Genomic DNA, 20027 nt, shown 5'->3' with positions numbered 1-20027 from the left:
TGCCCTCAGTTCCTTCTTCCAGATCGTTGATGTATATCGTGAATAGCTATGATCCCAACACCTGTGTGCACCACTGATCATCGGCTGCCATCCTGAAAAGGACACCTTTTTCCCCACTCTCTGCCTTCTGCCAGTCAGCCAATCCTCTATCTATGCCACGTTACCTGTAACACCATGGGCTCTTATCTTACTTAGCAGCTTCCTGTTTGGCACCTTATCAAAGGCCTTCTGGAAATCCAAATTGATCCACGTCCACTGGATCTCCTTTGTCTAAGTTCCTCGGTACTGTGATGATATCTATAAGCGATCTTGTAGATAATGATGTACATGACCTCTGACCAGCAGGTGACAGTGTAAATCTACCATGGTACTCTGTGCCTGGAGGAGTTGGGAGTTAGTCGTGTTAGTGGATAATCATGCTTGCAGTAGCTCTAGAATAATTTGTTAATTTAATAGTTTGTCATATATTTCTTCGAGCTATTTTTGCCACACATTTGTTTTATAATAAATTACTTTAACTAGTCAAGAACTAGATGTTCAATTGTGCATCATTCCTACCGGTCATTGTACAAGAACATGACAGTTACCTCCTCAAAGAATTCTAACATTTTGTCAGCCAAGACCTCCCCTTGATGAAGTCGTGCTGATTCAGTCTTATTTTACCATGCACTTCCAAGGTCCTACTCAGTTCCTCTGCCATTTCTTTGTTCCCTTTACCTAATTCTCCAGCCTGATATTCCAGTGGTCCATTGTCCATTCTTGCTTCTCTCTTAGCTTTTATTTATCAAAAAAAACATCTTGCAATCTTCTTTTATATTACTCGTTGGCTTTCAATCATATTTCATCTTCTCCCCCCCCTTATTGCTTTTTTAATTGTCGTCAGTTTGCTTTTAAAGGCTTCCCAATCCTCTGGCTTCCCACTAATCCTCATCACCGTGTATGCTTTTTCTTTTTCTTTTATGCTGTCCCTGACTTCCCTTGTCCGCCATGATTGCCTTGACTCCCCCTGAGCATGTGTCCTCCTCCGTGGGTTGAATTTCTGTTGTGCTCCCCGAATAACTCCTCAAAACACATGCCATTGCTTTTCCACTGTCCTCCCTGCCAGGCTCCCCTTCCAATCAACTCTGGCCAGCTTCTCCCTCAGGTCTTTGTAGTTACCTTCACTCAATTGTAAAACCGTTACATCTGACTCCAGCTTCTGCCTCTCAAACTGCAGGGTAAATTCTATCATATTGTGGTCACTGCCCCAAAGGGTTCCTTCACCTTAAGTTCCCAAATCAAGTCTGCCTCATTACACATCACCAAATCCTGTATCCTAATGGGCACAAGCTGCTCTTAAGAAAAAGCTATTTCAAAGACATTCCACAATTCCTTTTCTTGGCATTCGCTACCAAGCTGATTTTCTCAGTCCACCTGGATATTGACGTGCTCCATGATTATTGTAATATTTATATGCATTTCCTATCTCCTGATTTATTTTCTGCCCCACATCCTGACTACTGCTGGGGGTACATACCTTCCATCAGGGTCCTTTTACTTTTGCGATTCTTCAACTCTACCCACACAGATTCTATGCCTCCTGATCCTATATCGTTTTTTGCTATCGGTTTAATTTAATTTCTTAAGAAGACTGCAACCCAGCCCCCTCTGTCCATCTGTCTGTCCTTCCAAAAGGACACATATCCTTGGACATTTATATCACAGCCCTGATCCCCTTGGAGCCACTCTATGATACCCAAAACATCGTACCGGCCAATTTCAATGCCTGCAACAAGTTCATTTACCTTGTTTTGTATACTGCGCACATTTAGGTACAACGAGATGGATTCTCCGCTTTTATGTCCCCATGTTGTCATGAAAACGGGGGGAAAACTGGCGTCAAAAGGCCACAGATTCGCCGTCTTGCAGGCAGGCAGCTGTCGTGGAGCTCGTCGCTCCAGTTGCCGATACGGCCCCCCGCACTTCCAGGTCAGAGAGAGCGCATGCGCACGGCAGCGGCCTCCAGCTCAGACCGCGGACCTGGACCGTGGAAATAGTGCTCCCGATAGGCCGCTCGCTCGACCCAGACTGCCCCCACACAAAACCAGTCCTGAATGAGGCCCCCCCCTGCCTTCTGATCGGCCGCCCCCGACTTCGTCGGCCCCGGACTGAGTCAGCAGCCGCCACACAGGTATCACGGACGGTGGGACCATGAGTAGTTTACCCCTCGGGAATTCAGCCGGTCGGAGACAGAGAATAGCCATGCGGGCCTCAGGCAATGGCCTGAGGCGGTGGATAATCAGTGCGACGTACTCCCCGAGTACGCCGCTTTTCAGGGGGCGAAGAATCGCCGAACCGGCGCCGGTCCGATTTCGTGCGGAAACCGGATTCTCCGCCCCGTCGCCGAATGCGATTTTGGCGTTAGGGTGCAGAGAATCCAGCCCAACATCATCAGTCCTATGTTAACCGTGCCACTTCTCATAGTTGTCCCCTTTTGTTGCTGTGCCTGTGTGGTGGTATATATTGGGGGTCATGTGGGACTGTGAAGCCGAGATGCTATTGGCTGACAGATCCCGGGTCCTGGTTGGCTGCCTACTCCTGGCTCCGCCCTGAAGGCGGAGTATAAGAACCCGAGCTTCTCCCCGCAGCTTCATTCTGTTGCTGAGCTGCTGGGGACAAGCATCGCTTAATAAAGCCTGGATCGACTTCATCACTTCTCGCCTCTCGTAAGTCATTGTGCGCTACAATTTATTAAACGAGCTTAAAAGACTATGGAGCTCCGGATCGCCCCAGAATGCCTGCGGATCAGCCCCCACGCAGCGAACTCGGCAGCAGTATTCAAACACTGGCAAGCATGCTTTGAAGGCTACCTCCGAACGGCCCCCGGCCGGATCATAGAAGACCAGAAAATGCAGGTCCTGCATTCGGGGGTAAGCCCGGAAATTTACCCTCTCATAGAAGACGCAGAGGATTTCCCAACGGTGCTCGCATTGCCGAAGAGCACCTAAGTTCGGCCTGTTAACCAGGTCTACTTGCGCCACCAACTCGCGACGAGACGGCAAAGTCCCGGAGAATCGCTAGAGGAATTCTACGCCGCGCTGCTCATTTTGGGACGGGGCTGCAGCTGCCCGCCGTTGAACGTGATCGAACACACGGACCTGCTAATTCGCGATCCATTTGTGGCAGATATGAACTCTCCCCAAATCCGCCAAAGACTTTTAGAAAGAGAGTCGCTAGGACTCTCAGAGGCACGGGCCCTTGCAGCTTCCCTAGATGTGGCCTCGCAAAACGCCCGCGCCTACGGCCCCGACCGCGCGGCAGCCCCTTGGGCTCCGTGGACCCCCGTCGCGACCAACTCCCCCCCCCCCCCCCCATCGCAAGCTTGCGCGGTTAAAGCGCTAGACCATCCCGGGGGGGCCCGCTGCTATTTCTGCGGACAATCGAAACACCCCCGGCAGCGCTGCCCGGCCTGCGCAGCTATTTGTAAAAGCTGCGTCAAGAAGGGCCATTACGCGGCTGTGTGCCGGTCCCGGGGGTCGCCGCAATCCCCGGAGAAGAACGAGCCCCGCACATCCCAAACGCTCCCCAGCCCCCCAGCGCCCCATGTGCGACCCGCGGGCGCCGCCATTTTGGGTCGCGGGCACCACGAGGGGAGGATGGGCGCCGCCATCTTGTGACCCCCCAGCCACGTGCGATTCATGGGGGCGGCCATTTTGTCCACCCCCGGCCTCGTGCGATTCATGGACGCCACCATCTTGGTTGACAACAAAGGACCCCAGCATCGACGGCTCCACGGGGTCCGAAGAAGACGCCGCGACACTACTACCATGACTGGCTTCGGTGACACTGGATCAATCGCGGCCCCGGACGCTCCAGACGACGACGACAACGGTGCTGGTCAACGGATACGAGACGCCATGCCTGATCGACTCCGGGAGCACTGAAAGTTTTATTCACCCAGACACGGTAAGACGCTGTTTTCTGACCATCCATCCAAGCACGCAAAAGATTTCCCTAGCTGCAGGATCCCACTCCGTAGAGATCAAAGGGTTCTGCATCGCGAACCTAACGGTGCAAGGGAGGGAGTTTAAGAACTACAGGCTGTACGTCCTTCCCCTACTCTGCGCGCCCACATTACTGGGATTAGATTTCCAGTGTAACCTGCAGAGCCTAACATTCCAATTCGGCGGCCCAATACCCCCACTCACTATCTGCGGACTCGCAACTCTCAAGGTTGAACCTCCATCCTTGTTTGCAAACCTCACCCCGGATTGCAAACCCGTCGCCACTAGGAGCAGACGGTACAGCGCCCAGGACCGGATATTTATTCGGTCTGAAGTCCAGCAGTTGCTGAAGGAAGGCATAATCCAGGTCAGTAATAGTCCCTGGAGAGCCCAGGTGGTAGTAGTAAAGACCAGGGAGAAGCAAAGGATGGTCGTAGACTACAATCAGACCATCAACAGGTACACGCAGCTAGATGCGTACCCTCTCCCCCGCATATCCGACATGGTCAATCGGATTGCCCAGTATAAGGTCTTCTCCACCGTGGACCTCAAGTCCGCCTACCACCAGCTCCCCATCCGCCCAGGTGACCACAAGTACACCGTCTTCGAGGCAGACGGGCGTCTATACCACTTCCTAAGGGTCCCATTTGCCGTCACAAACGGGGTCTCGGTCTTCCAACGGGAGATGGAGCGAATGGTTGACCAGCACGGGTTGCAGGCCACGTTCCCGTATCCCGACAACGTAACCATCTGCGGCCATGATCAGCAGGACCACGACGCCAACCTCCAAAGGTTCCTCCAGACCGCTAACACCCTGAACCTCACATATAACGAGGAAAAGTGTGTGTTTAGCACAAACCGGTTGGCCATCCTGGGATACGTAGTGCGTAATAGAATAATAGGCCCCGACCCCGAACGCATGCGCCCCCTTATGGAATTCCCCCTCCCCCACTGCTCCAAAGCCCTGAAACGTTGCCTAGGTTTCTTTTCATATTACGCCCAGTGGGTCCCCCAGTATGCAGACAAGGCCCGCCCGCTAATACAGTCCACTACCTTCCCCCTGTCGACAGAGGCTCGCCAGGCCTTCAGCCACATTAAAGCGGATATCGCAAAGGCCACGATGCGCGCCATCGACGAGTCCCTCCCCTTCCAGGTCGAGAGCGACGCATCCGACGTAGCTCTGGCGGCCACCCTTAACCAAGCGGGCAGACCCGTGGCCTTTTTCTCCCGGACCCTCCACGCCTCAGAAATCCGCCACTCCTCAGTGGAAAAGGAAGCCCAAGCCATAGTGGAAGCTGTGCGACATTGGAGGCATTACCTGGCCGGCAGGAGATTCACTCTCCTCACCGACCAACGGTTGGTAGCCTTCATGTTCGATGATGCACAGCGGGGCAAAATAAAAAATGACAAGATCTTAAGGTGGAGGATCGAGCTCTCCACCTTCAACTATGAGATCTTGTATCGTCCCGGAAAGCTGTACGAGCCGTCCTATGCCCTATCCCGCGGCACCTGTGCCAACGCACAAATAGACTGCCTCCAAGCCCTCCACGAGGACCTCTGCCACCCGGGGGTCACTCGATTCTACCATTTCGTAAAGTCCCGCAATCTCCCCTACTCTGTGGAGGAGGTCCGTACAGTCACCAGGAACTGCCACATCTGCGCAGAGTGCAAACCGCACTTTTTCAGGCCGGATAGAGCGCACCTGATCAATGCTTCCCGCCCCTTTAAACGCCTCAGTTTGGATTTCAAAGGGCCCCTCCCCTCCACCGACCGCAACGCATACTTCCTGAACGTGGTGGATGAGTCCTCGCGTTTCCCTTTCGCCATCCCCTGCCCCGACATGACAGCGGCCACAGTTATTAAAGCCCTTGGCACCATATTCACACTGTTCGGTTGCCCCGCGTATATCCATAGCGACAGGGGGTCCTCCTTCATGAGTGACGAGCTGCGCCAGTTCCTGCTCAGCAAAGGCATAGCCTCGAGCAGGACGACCAGCTACAACCCCCGGGGGAACGGGCAAGTAGAGAGGGAGAACGGCATGGTCTGGAAGACCGTCCTACTGGCCCTACGGTCCAGGGATCTCCCAGTTTCCCGGTGGCAGGAGGTCCTCCCGGACGCTCTCCACTCCATCCGGTCCTGCTGTGTACCACCCTAACCAAACGCCCCATGAGCGCTTCCTTGTCTTCCCCAGGAAGTCCTCCTCCGGAACGTCGCTGCCGACCTGACTGGCGGCCCCAGGACCCACCTTGCTCCGGAAACATGTGCGGGCGCACAAATCGGACCCGTTGGTCGAGAGGGTTCACCTTTTCCGCGCGAACCCGCAGTACGCCTGGCGTACCCCGACGGCCGACAGGACACGGTCTCCCTGCGGGACCTGGCGCCCACCAGCAACACACACACACCCCCGACACCGATCATCCCCTCCCTGCCACCGGCGCACCCCGCGACCGCCCCCTTCCCGGGGGGATCGGTCCTCCTCCCGTGCCCGCCCAGGAGTAAAACAGGAACAAACACCGAAACGCTCCCGGAGACGACAACGCCTGAGCAAAAATAAGAACAAAGTTTTATTTCCAAACAACATATATACACTTCCCGGTAGACCCCTACCGGTTTCATTCTGATCGGTGCCTTACTGGCTGACCTTATATACATTGGGTAATTGAAATACCTGCCCATAGCAGGGGTGCTCGTACTCCGCAAGGAGCATGGGAAGAGAAGCATTCCCACCCCATAGGTTCTGTGCGGGAAAGTTACAGGAAAGTTTCAACAATAGTCAAACGTGGATATTGTGGTATTTTTAAAGGACCGACTTGTCGACCATGAAGGTACAAACAAACAAGAGTTTTATTGAAAATATGTTTTCTCACAGGCTGCTAGAATAAACTGACTGTTAGCCTGTCCAAACTGCCAATGGTATCATCAATACATCACATGATCAAACTCTTAAGTTACATCGTTCCAACCAGGAGCAAACATGGGTCGGGATTTTCCGACCTGGGGCGGGTCGGAGAATCCTCGGGTGGGGGGGTGCGAGTATCGCCCCGCTGCCCTGACGCCGGCTTCCCCATTCTCCGGTGCATATTTTCAGGCGCCCGCAAGATCGCGGCCACGCCAGTCGGGGCCGTTGACAGCGGCCCCCCCCCCCGGTGATTCTCCGGCTCCCGATGGGCCGAGTGGCCGACGAGTTTGGCCGAGTCCCACCGGCGTGGGATACTCAGGTCCCACACAGCGGGACCTGGAAGGTGAGTGTGCGGGGGCCATCCTGGAGGGGTCGGGGATCCGAACCTGGGGGGGGTCCCCCACGGTGGCCTGGCCCGCGATCGGGGCCTACCGATCGGCCGGCGGGCTGGTTCCATGGGGGCCTACTTTACTCCACCCCCCCCCCCCCCCCCCGGCCCATGTAGGGCTCCGCCATATTGCCCGGGGCCGGCGTGGAGAAGGGAACCCCCGCACATGCGCGGAATGACGCCGGCCGTTCCGCGCCGGCTGGAGCAGCGGGGACCACTCCGGCACCAACCTCGTCCTATAGGAAGACGGAATTCCTCACTTTCGGGGGCCATTGACGGTGGAGTGGTTGGCGCCGGTTTTCACGCCAGAGTGGGGACATAGCCCCATTATTAGAAAATCCCGCCCACGAATACAGAAACATTCTTCCCACTTTACATAGAGATTCCTGCAATGAAACAGCACAGCATTATCAAAATTTACAATATGAACAATGAACAAACACAACAGTCAATAAATTAGACGATTTCTGTACAGTCGGCGGCGAACCTCAGGCTTTTCGCGTTGACTGTAATATTTGGTGTCTTTGGACGTAGTCCATTGTTGCCTCAATCAGTGTCGACATATGATTTGGAGGTTGATTCTGTGTTGAAATGCCTTCAACTGAGATACTGTCTGCCACAGTTGTGTCAGGTATTAACAGGTTCTCAGGTATGTACAGGCCTTTACTTGATACAGTTTGTTGCAGAGTCTCGGTTGATTCTGTCTCTGGCAAACATGTTCGAGCTGCTAAATGTTGGTCAGCGGGTCTTTTCCACTCATCGTCCCGAGTTTGAAGGTGTCGGAGACCAGTCTTGTCTATGCTAAGGCGATGGCAAGTATCCACTTTTCACTGGTGGTATAGTTCCTTGACAACACTTCTTGACCTTCATGGAAAACATGGTGTTCAGCTCTATTCTCTTGTCATGAAAGCTGATTCAGCTGCTATTTCAGAATTTTCACTTCAGAAGCTATGAACCTTTTTTGCACTGATGAGCGTGGTACACCCAGGATAGACCTTGGCTGGGGTAAGGTGGAGTTGCCAGTCTGTGAGTGTTGGGGCTCTCCGACTTTGCTCGAGCTCGGTTTCCAGCTTCTTTAGATCTTGCCCCAGGCTGTTGATCAGTTTTTTTGTTGCCAACTGCTGCCCCTCTAGCCTGCATGCCAGGCCTCCTTTACCTCAATCTTGTGCACAACCTCTGTGGTGCCTTCTCCAGATTGCGGTGTGCCTCCGTCAGATCCTGATTCTCTCTTCTCGAGGTTTCATTCTCGTTGCATTCACCCTCACGTTTTAGGTCTCGTTTCTGGAATGCAATTTCTAACCTTACCAGTTGAAGCTATTTCTCCTGAGGAGTTTTAAAAGGGTTGTCGCCCCTGAAGATTGAATTTGTTTATTGTCACGTGTACCGAGGTACAATGAAAAGTATTTTTCTGCGAGCAGCTCAAATAGATCATTAAGTATATGAAAAGAAAAGAAAAGAAAATACATAATAGGGCAACACAAGGTACACAATGTAACTACATAACACCGTCATCGGCTGAAGCATACAGAGGTGTGTTAATGAGGTCAGTCCATAAGAGGGTGGTTTTGGAGTCTGGTAACAGCGGGGAAGAAGCTGTTTTTGAGTCTGTTCGTGCGTGTTCTCAGACTTCTGTATCTCCTGCCCGATGGAAGAAGTTGGAAGAGTGAGTAAGCCGGGTGGGAGGGGTCTTTGATTATGCTGCCCACTTTCCCCAGGTAGTGGGAAGTGTAGATAGAGTAGTGTGATGGACTGGGCTGTATTCATAACTCTCTGAAGTTTCTTGCGGTCTTGGGCTGAGCAGTTGCCGTACCAGGCTGTGATGCAGCCAGATCGGATGCTTTCTATGGTGCATCTGTAAAAGTTGGTAAAAGTTAGTGTGGACATGCCAAATTTAGCCTTTAGGTTTGGTTTGTTAAGCAAAGTCAGGTTATGATAATTCTTCTTCTGTTGCTATGTTCATTGGCCTTCAGATGCTGCTGTACAGAGTGAAATAGGAAAGGAATATTGGTGTTGCAGACAACAATCTGAGCAGCTCCAACTCTTTTAATTTGGTCATCTGGAGTAACTCGTATCCAAACTTCCTTCAGAGTTTCAGTGCTGGCTCTTTTCGCTCCTGTTGATGCCGTTGTTTAAGACCAGCAATCTTTTTATCTTGTTAACCCTCAATGCATGAATGGAGTGAGCAGCTTTTTCCCAAACTGAATGTTCTTTCCAATGAACATGAGAGTTTCTTTATGGTCAGGCATCTCAATATAGAATAGAATCCCGACAGTACAGAAAGAGACCACTCAGCCCATCGAGTCTGCACCAACCCTTTGAAAGCCCACCCTGACATTTGTGCCCCTCCTTTTTTTAAAAAACATTTCCAATCAAGGGGCAATTTAGCATGGCCAATCCGCCTACTCTGCAAATCTTTGGGTTAACAAAGAACAAAGAAAAATACAGCACAGGATCAGGCCCTTCGGCCCTCCAAGCCTGTACTCGTCATGATACCAACCTTGGCCAAATTCTCCAGTGCTTTCTTGTGCCGTATCCCTCTATACCCATCCTATCTATGTATTTGTCAAGATGCCTTTTGAACACCGTTAATGTATCTGCATCCACAACCTCCCCTAGCAACACGTTCCAGACACTCACCATCCTCTGTGTAAAAAACCTGCCTCACACATCTCCTCTAAACCTTTCCCCATGGACCTTAAACCTATGCCCCCTGGTGACTAACCCCTCCACCCTAGGAAAGACTGCCTGCCCATCCACTCGTTCCATACCTCCCATAATCTTGTAGACCTCTATCAGATCATCTCTCAACCTCCGTCGTACTAATGAAAACAGCCCAAGTCTAATCAGCCTCTCCACATAGCTAACACCTTCCAGGCCAGGCAACAGCCTGGTAAACCTCCTCTGCACCCTCTCCAAAGCCTCCACATCCTTCTGGTAGTGTGGTAACCAGAATTGTGTGCAATATTCCAAATGCGACCTTACCAAGGTTCTATACAACTGTAGCATGACTTGCCAGTTTTTATTCTCTGTGGAGTATATTCATAGACCCACGAAGACATGGGGTGAATGTGTAAACTCCACACGGACTGTGACCATGGGCCGGGATCGAACCCGGGTCCTCTGCACGTGAGGCAGCAGTGCTAACCACTGCGCCACGGTGCTTCCCTCAATTCCTTGTTCCTCGGAGGTTCTGAAGTTACAAAGGAAGTACATAAATGCATTCTGGTCACCCTCGCTGAATTTTTCAGTGTACCTTTGACCTTCATTTTACGCAAGGTTTTCGTAAGCTCTTCATCCAGAACCACATTGTTACAGTATGCTGAGCCTTTGTCGTCTTGGTCCCAGCACTGGTAGGCCAAGCTTTGATCACAGCTGCTTTTAGAGCTTTTTCAGCAGCTGCTACTTTCTGTTCCTTTAGGTTTTTGGTTGGGCCTGCTTCAGACACCAACATGAGATTCATCTTTGCCCAGTTTAGCTTGATTCTCTCCAGCCAGGTTGGACAGTTACCTTTAACCACGTGCATGGACAAGTCTGTGGTCTGTCCATTTAGCTGCACATTTACCTCGAGATGGCCCCTGAATAGAACCACTTCTCTGGTATAGCTTTCGAGAATTAGCTTTGAGGGTTTTAAGGCAATATGTCATAGTTCCTCTTGTTAAACTGTTTCTGGGACCAATGAAGTGTCCACCATTTTCACTGGTTGTCTGTCCAGTAGAAAAATGACTCAGTAATGATTGGTTGCACCAGCAATGGCCAGTACGTTCAATGACAGTTCGTCATCTGACTGTGACTCTGGTCCTTTATTGCGCCCTTTTTCTATCACGTTAATATTTTTCTTTCTTTTCGATTTTTCAATTGATATATTTGGTTCCTACTTTTTATAGTTCTTGTTTGCAATGTGTTGTTTCTTGCTTCAACACGCACATTCGATGTGCCCCTTTTTAAGCACAATTCTTGCATTTTGCATCTTTACTCAAGCACTCACTTGCTGTATGTCCAGTTTTTGGACATCAATGGCAATTTCAAACCTGTGTCGGTGTTCTGGTTTCAGCAGATGCTTTATGGACTTTAATGCTCGAGCTTAGTTGCGATTTCTCAGTTGCTAGTTCCATCGAGATCATGACTTCTGAAGCCTTCTTTAGTTTTAAATTTCTTACTGTTAGCCGTCTTTTCTGGAGAGCTTCACTTCTTAGCTCACACACAAGTTTGAATACACAAAAGATAGGTTTGAGCGTTTGAAGAAACATTTCCATCTGAGCAGCAAAACAGCTGGTGCCAACACTAAAGCGGCTAATGAATTCCCTGCCCATTTGAAGATAATCATTGAAGAACATAGGAATTAGGAGCAGAAGTCGGCAATTCAGGCCCTCGATCCTGCTCTGCCATTCAGTCAGATCATGGCTGATCTCTTCCTGGTCTCAAATCCACCTCCCTATCTGTTCTCCAGAACCCTTTAACCCATTTTTAAAATCAGAAATATATCTATCTCTTTCCTGAAACCATTCAATGGCTCAGACTCCACGATGAGGCAGCGAGTTCCATCTCCTCATCTCAGTTCTAAATCTTCCGCCTCTCAACCTATATCTGTGACCTCTCAGTCTCTTTATCAATCCCTTTTAGTATTTTATACACCTCAATCAGATTCCCCCCTTATCTTCCTAAACTCCAGCGAATATAAGCCCAACTGTTTAATCTCTCCTCATTCGTCAACCCTTTCATAGAATCATGGAATTTGCAATACAGAAGGAGACCATTCAGTCCATCTAGTCTGCACCAGCCCTTGGAAAGAGCACCCCAGTTAATCCCAAGCATCCAGCCTATCCCCGTAACCCCACCTAACCTTTTTTTTTGGATGATGTGGAGATGCCGTCGTTGGACTGGGGTGAGCACAGTAAGAAGTCTTTCAACACCAGGTTAAAGTCCAACAGGTTTGTTTCAAATCACTAGCTTTCGGATCACTGCTCCTTCAGGAACGGGACACAGTTAATGCGGTCCGTTTAGATGCAGAATCAAGCCAGACTCTGTTTTGGAACAAGGAAGCTTGGATCTGATCACTCAAAGCTCCAACTAACTCCATACTCTGGAGATACTTGTGGAACCAAATGCTGATTCTGTAAATGCCACTGGGTTCTATGTCATTTTTGGGATGGTCTTGCCAGTCACCGGTGAGTGCTGGTTGCCAATGCGTCTGCTGGTGACCAGTGTATTCCGGAATGGTTGATATAATCCCTTCCCTTGCACATCTCTCCATTATAAAACTGATCTCAATCACCATATTTCCAAAAACGAAATGTACAAGAATTTGACAGAAAATCAGCTCAGCGTTTGAAGAAATTGAGATGTATTTATTTCTATCCACTTGCAATGTTAAATGAAATCCTTTTGTCATAATTATTATTTTCGTAGTCTGTATTGAGCTGATTTGCAGATGGTCATTGTATGGAATTCACGCACTGGTTTCAACACAAATGGGCAGTGGAACAGATGGAATAAGTGTGTAAAAGAGAGTTACTACACACTTTATGTGTGGAATAGATGGAATAAGTGTGTAAAAGAGTTACTACACACTTTATGTGTGGAATAGATGGAATAAGTGTGTAAAAGAGAGTTACTACGCACTTTATGTGTCTAGGTGTATGTGAGAGAGGGAGTTATGGTACAAGGTCGGCTGGCTGGAGTCCCGAAGGTCAGCCGGTTGGCAAAAGTGGGTCCCGGGAAAAAAGGTTTGAAAAACACTGCACTAGACCATTTAAAAGGACAAGAGCAGCAGATACCTGGGGGCGCCACCACCTGGAGGTTCCCCTCCACGTCACTCACCATTCTGCCTTGGAAACACATCACCATTTCTTCACTGTCGCTGGGTCAAAATCCTGCTATTTTCTTCCCAACAGCACTGACGGTATACCTACACTTCAAGAACTGCAGCAGTTCAAGAATAGCCATGATGTGGAGATGCCAGCGTTGGACTGGGGTGGGCACAGTAAGAAGTACAGGTGAGTGCCACCTGATGAAGGAGCTACGCTCCGAAAGCTCGTGATTCCAAATAAACCTGCTGGACCTTAACCTGCTGTTGTAAGACTTCTTGCAGTTCAAGAAGGCAGCTCATCCTTACCTTCTGAAGGGCAACAAGGGATTGGCAACAAATGCTGACCTAGCCAGCGAGCCCTGCATCCCGCGAATGATTAAAATGTAAATAATCTTTATTGTCACAAGGAGGCTTACATTAACACTGCAATGAAGTTACTGGGAAAAAAACCCTAGTGGCCACATTCCAGCGCCTGTTCGGGTACACAGAGAGAGAATTCTGAATTCTCAACTGGTACGGGAATTGAACCTGCGCTGCTGGCCTTGTTCTGCATCACAAACCTGGGGCGAAATTCTCCTACCCGCCCCGCCACATTGCTGCGCCGACCGGCCGGCGGGAGTCTCCGTAACACCGGCCGGTCAATGGGGTTTCCCATTGTGGGGCAGCCCCACGCCGTCGGGAAACCCCCCGGTGCCGGCAAAACGGAGACTCCCGCCGGCGGAGAATGACGCCCCAGCTGTCTAGCCCACTGAGCTAAACAAGATCTGTATGCCACAGAGAACATACATCTCTGAAGAGGATAATGTGCCGTCAAAATTTAAAGCCATCAAAGATTGCCAGACTGTTCTGCTCGGTGGGAACAGTGCAAGACAATTCAGGGGCGGGATTCTCCGACCCCCCACCGGGTCGGAGAATCGCCGGGGGCTGGCGTGAATCCTGCCCCCGCCGGTTTCCGAATTCTCCGGCACCGGATATTTGGCGGGGGCGGGAATCGCTCCACGCTGGTTGGCGGGCCCCCCCCCGGCAATTCTCCGGCCCGGATGGGCCGAAGTCCCACTGCTAGAATGCCTGTCCCACCGGCGTGGATTAAACCACCTTTCTTACCGGCGGCGCGGGCGGGCTCCGGGGTCCTGGGGGGTGCAGGGCGATCTAGCCCCGGGGGGTGCCCCCACGGTGGCCTGGCCCTCGATTGGGGCCCACCGATCCGCGGGCGGGCCTGTGCCATGGGGGTACTCTTTTCCTTCCGCCTTCGCCATGGTCTACACCATGGTGGAGGCGGAAGAGACCCCCTCCACTGCGCATGCGCGGGGATGCCGTGAGCAGCCGCTGACGTTCCCGCGCATGCACCGCCCGGCAATGTCATTTCTGCGCCAGCTGGCGGGGCACCAAAGGCCTTTCCCGCCAGCTAGCGGGGCGGAAATCAGTCCGGCGCGGGCCTAGCCCCTCAAGGTTAGGGCTCAGCCCCTCAAGATGCGGAGGATTCCGCACCTTTGGGGCGGCACGATGCCGGACTGATTCATGCCGTTTTTGGCACCGGTCAGCGGACATCGCGCCGATTGCGGAGAATTCCGCCCCCAGGTTTAAGTCATTAGTGATGTACCAGACTGAGATGGGCTTTACGAGGTTATTCCAAGGAAAATTTGCACATCTTTGATGTTCAAAAAGGAAAGACTGAATGATGATCTTTCAAGAATGATTCGCTCTTGCAGGAAATATTGAACCACAGGAAATATCACCTTCAAGGAATTGCCCAGGTCATCCTATCAATCTTGATGACTTGGCTGAACATGTGAAAATGAGTTTCTTGCCAATGTAGACACTTAAAATGGCCAACTCCCGATTTAAAATGGCGAACGGCAAAGGCTGATGGGAACGTCAGCCAACAGAACAAAAACGAGCAGCTGCAGGTTGACTTGTGTATTTACCTCTGGAAAGGCCAGACAAGATCGATACCAGCAACCATCAGCATAACAAAACACCAGCCATCTGCATACTAATGAGCAATCCCCAGGAAGAATAAGCAACATTTAGACACACAAAGCAAAACCAGACTGTTTGGCGCCAGCAGAAGCCTACACAAAAGGAGGCGAACGACCACCTCAAGACCGCCCATCGATCAGGGAACCGCTCCAGCATTGGAGAAAATCGAATCAAGTGATTGGGACAAAGTCCAATCACTTGTACCAGGTACAGGGTCCACCCGAAAGGCGGGAAGCCCCTGGGGACTATAAAAATTAAGCCCAAGTTCAAATCGTTCTTCTTGACCGGGTCACTCAGCAATGCGGACCAACCCCTGACAGTGACCGGTTCAGCCGCCGCCGATATCCAGTAAGTCTTACTTCAACGCTCGCTACGAGATAGGCGCTCCTAGCTACCAATCTGTACCAACTTCGAATCCCACAGGCTCAGAACCCGAACAAAAGGCCATTCGTTTCCCTGACCTGGTGGGCCAGTTCCAAGTTAAGTATTGGCCTGTTAGCTGTAGAAATAGCTTAGACGTAGAATTTGTACATGAGTAGTGATTACTGTGTATAATAAATGTGCTTTGATTTAAATCTTACTAAGCGGTGTATTGGTTATTGATCATTACTCGGACTTGAACCACGTGGCGGTATCATAAAGATACCTGGCGACTCAAGAGCAAAGGTGATAAAACAGAGCAATTAAACTAAGGCAAAGTTAGCAACACCACCCAACGTGACTTCATTGTGAAAGCCCATGGATCAGGGAGCACTAGCAGCATTCAAGCTTGCGACCTATGTTATACCTTTTCCTAACTTATCAGGCAATATAGTGAGAATACTCTAATAGGACAGGGAATTTTGACATGCCATGTCAAGAGTATACACAATAGTGCTGATTCATGGGATGAAGTTATAAGATATAGATATAGGAGCAGAATTAGGCCATTCAGCCCATCGAGTCTGCTCTGCCATTCTATCATAGCTGATAGGTTCCTCATCTGTTTCCTACAATGCTACAGACCAAGAGCTGGATTCAAAATCAGCCAGAGCATCAATGATGAACAATGTGCGACAGAAAGTGTAGCCAGAGTTTATCACCAATCGTGATGAATGTAAGAATTTTAGATATATTGAATTATATATATTTGGTGCTGTAAAAGTCTGGGTTAGTACGTTTATGACTGCTGTAGTAGTGTTTTTAAAAATCCTGGTTTGCAAGACAGCTGGGAGCCAAAAGTGCAATTAAAGCATGGTAAACGTTTGGGATAATGGATTTTTGTTTATATTGAGAAGGTTTCCTGCAGTGTAGTTAATTAGAGACATTGTGTTCAGCTCGGCAAGATGGTTTAGTTAAAGCGAGGGGCCAGGAGTTGAAACAGTCAGGTGTTGACCAGAAGAGGGAAGAAAGGAGAGACAGTCAGCAAGGTCATGCATCCTTTGACCATCAATTCCCCCTAAATTCCCTGGTCATCCTGTGTGTGACGGCTGGCCATAACTCACCATTCCTGCCGCCCAGCACAGCCTTAATGAGATTCTGGCTACAACAGCTAGTGTTCAAGGTCACTCACACTGCCCCATATCCCCTATTTTTAATTCACTGCCTGCAGTCCAGGTTACCCATTCCTTCACTCCCTCAGTAATGGTAAGCGAATGGTGGACATCCCTGTGCAGCCCCTGCCTTGGACTGCCTCTTCCCCTGAGTCTTGAAAATTGAACATAGGAGATAGCTGGTTCATCGTTGATGATGGACAAGTGGAGGCTCGAGCCTCGGAATGTGAGAGGACACAAGTGATCTCAGAGGCATGGAGACTGCAAGGTGGATGATCAGCAGTGAACATCACACCACCTTCCTCTTATCAAACAGCAACAGCCCAAACAGCGGGACAGTCACTGTAAAACCTGGTACTTTAACTATGAATGGCAACCTACTTCCCCACCAGCACCCACATCCCCATGGACTTGACACAGCAGCCCTGTCCCCAGTGACTTGCACCCAACCCTTGATCTGAAAATCTTCAACCCTCACAATCCCGTCCTCCCTGATAGAAGCTCGTGACCATAACTAAAGGTGTTTGTGATGGTCTATGTCGCCCTTCTCCTGTGTCTCCTAATGGCAGGTTTCTCATGAGGATGCTTGGGCGGGATTCTCCGACCCCCCGCCGGGTCAGAGAATCGCCAGGGGCAGGCGTGAATCCCGCCCCCGCCGGTTGCCGAATTCTCTGGCACCGGATATTCGGCGGGGGGAGGGAATCGCGCTGCGCCGGTAGGCGGTCCCCCCCCCCCCACCGGCGATTCTCTGGCCCAGATGGGCTGAAGTCCCGCTGCTGGAATGCCTGTCCTGCCGATGAGAATCAAACCACCTCTCTTACCGGCGGGACAAGGTGGCACGGGCGGGCTCCGGGGTCCTGTGGGGGGGCGCGGGGCGATCTGGCCCCGGGGGGTGCTCCCACGGTGGCCTGGCCCGCGACCGGGGCCCACCGATCCGCGGATGGCCCTGTGCCGTGGGGGCACTCTTTTCCTTCCGCCTTCACCATGGTCTGCGCATGCGCGGGGATGCCGTGAGTGGCCGCTGACGCTCCCGCGCATGCGCCGCCCGGCAAAGTCAGTTTCGCGACTGCTGGCGGGGCACCAAAGGCCTTTCCCGCCAGCTGGCAGGGCGGAAACTTCCGCACCTTTGGGGCGGCGCGATGCCAGACTGATTCGCTCCGTTTTTGGCACCGGTCGGTGGACATCGCGACGATTGCGGAGAATCCCGCCCAAGTGTATTCTTGTCTGAGCTGTGGCAGTTGTGTGGTGGAGATGTTCATACTGTGCAGGCATGCAGCTCTATCTTAGAAAGCTGAAGCCGAAAGATGATAGTTATTTTTTCATGGGATATGGGCCTTGCCAGCATTTATTACCTATCCTTGAGGGTATTTAAAAGTCAACCACATTGTGTGGGTCTGGAGTCACATGTCGGCCAGAACATTCCAGCAGTGTGGAGTCTGAAGAGATAGGCGAGATACTAAATGAATATTTTTCGTCAGTATTCACTCAGGAAAAAGATAACGTTGTGGAGGAGAATGCTGAGACCCAGGCTATTAGAATAGATGGCATTGAGGTACGTAGGGAAGAGGTGTTGGCAATTCTGGACAGGCTGAAAATAGATAAGTCCCCGGGTCCTGATGGGATTTATCCTAGGATTCTCTGGGACCCCAGGGAAGAGATTGCTGGGCCTTTGGCTTTGATTTTTATGATGTGGAGATGCCGGCGTTGGACTGGGGTGAGCACAGTACGAAGTTTTACAACACCAGGTTAAAGTCCAACCGGTTTGTTTCGATGTCACTAGCTATCGGAGCGCTGCTCCTTCCTCAGGTGAATGACCTCTTCATTCACCTGAGGAAGGAGCAGCGCTCCGAAAGCTAGTGACATCGAAACAAACCTGTTGGACTTTAACCTGGTGTTGTAAGACTTCGTACTTTGATTTTTATGTCATCATTGGCTACAGGAATAGTGCCAGAGGACTGGAGGATAGCAAATGTGGTCCCTTTGTTCAAGAAGGGGGGTAGAGACAACCCCGGCAACTATAGACTGGTGAGCCTCACGTCTGTTGTGGGTAAAGTCTTGGAGGGGATTATAAGAGACAAGATTTATAATCATCTAGATAGGAATAATATGATTAGGGATAGTCAGCATGGCTTTGTGAAGGGTAGGTCATGCCTCACAAACCTTATCGAGTTCTTTGAGAAGGTGACTGAACAGGTAGACCAGGGTAGAGCAGTTGATGTGGTGTATATGGATTTCAGTAAAGCGTTTGATAAGGTTCCCCACGGTAGGCTATTGCAGAAAATACGGAGGCTGGGGATTGAGGGTGATTTAGAGATGTGGATCAGAAATTGGCTAGCTGAAAGAAGACAGAGGGCGGTGGTTGATGGGAAATGTTCAGAATGGAGTTCAGTTACAAGTGGCGTACCACAAGGATCTGTTCTGGGGCCGTTGCTGTTTGTCATTTTTATCAATGACCTAGAGGAGGGCGCAGAAGGGTGGGTGAGTAAATTTGCAGACGACACTAAATTCGGTGGTGTTGTCGACAGTGCGGAAGGATGTAGCAGGTTACAGAGGGACATAGATAAGCTGCAGAGCTGGGCTGAGAGGTGGCAAATGGAGTTTAATGCAGAGAAGTGTGAGGTGATTCACTTTGGAAGGAATAACAGGAATGCGGAATATTTGGCTAATGGTAAAGTTCTTGGAAGTGTGGATGAGCAGAGGGATCTAGGTGTCCATGTACATAGATCCCTGAAAGTTGCCACCCAGGTTGATAGGGTTGTGAAGAAGGCCTATGGAGTGTTGGCCTTTATTGGTAGAGGGATTGAGTTCCGGAGTCATGAGGTCATGTTGCAGCTGTACAAAACTCTGGTACGGCCGCATTTGGAGTATTGCGTACGGTTCTGGTCACCGCATTATAGGAAGGACGTGGAAGCTTTGGAGCGGGTGCAGAGGAGATTTACCAGGATGTTGCCTGGTATGGAGGGAAAATCTTATGAGGAAAGGCTGATAGGCTTGAGGTTGTTTTCGTTAGAGAGAAGAAGGTTAAGAGGAGACTTAATAGAGGCATACAAAATGATCAGGGGGTTAGATAGGGTGGACAGTGAGAGCCTTCTCCCACGGATGGAAATGGCTAGCATGAGGGGACATCGCCTTAAAATGAGGGGTAGTAGATATAGGACAGAGGTCAGAGGTAGGTTCTTTACGCAAAGAGTGGTGAGGCCGTGGAATGCCCTACCTGCAACAGTCGTGAACTCGGCAACATTGAGGGCATTTAAAAGTTTATTGGATAAGCATATGGATGATAATGGCATAGTGTAGGTTAGATGGCTTTTGTTTTTTGACTTCCCATGTCGGTGCAACATCGTGGGCCGAAGGGCCTGTACTGCGCTGTATCGTTCTATGTTCTCTGTTCTAACAGACCAGGTAAGGACAATAGATTTCCTCCCCTAAAGAACATTTG

This window comes from Scyliorhinus torazame, chromosome 15 (genome assembly GCF_047496885.1).
Source record: "Scyliorhinus torazame isolate Kashiwa2021f chromosome 15, sScyTor2.1, whole genome shotgun sequence".
In the NCBI taxonomy this organism is placed as follows: Eukaryota; Metazoa; Chordata; class Chondrichthyes; order Carcharhiniformes; family Scyliorhinidae; genus Scyliorhinus; species Scyliorhinus torazame.
The sequence above is the reverse complement of the archived record's forward strand: the minus strand, read 5'-3'. Positions refer to the sequence as shown.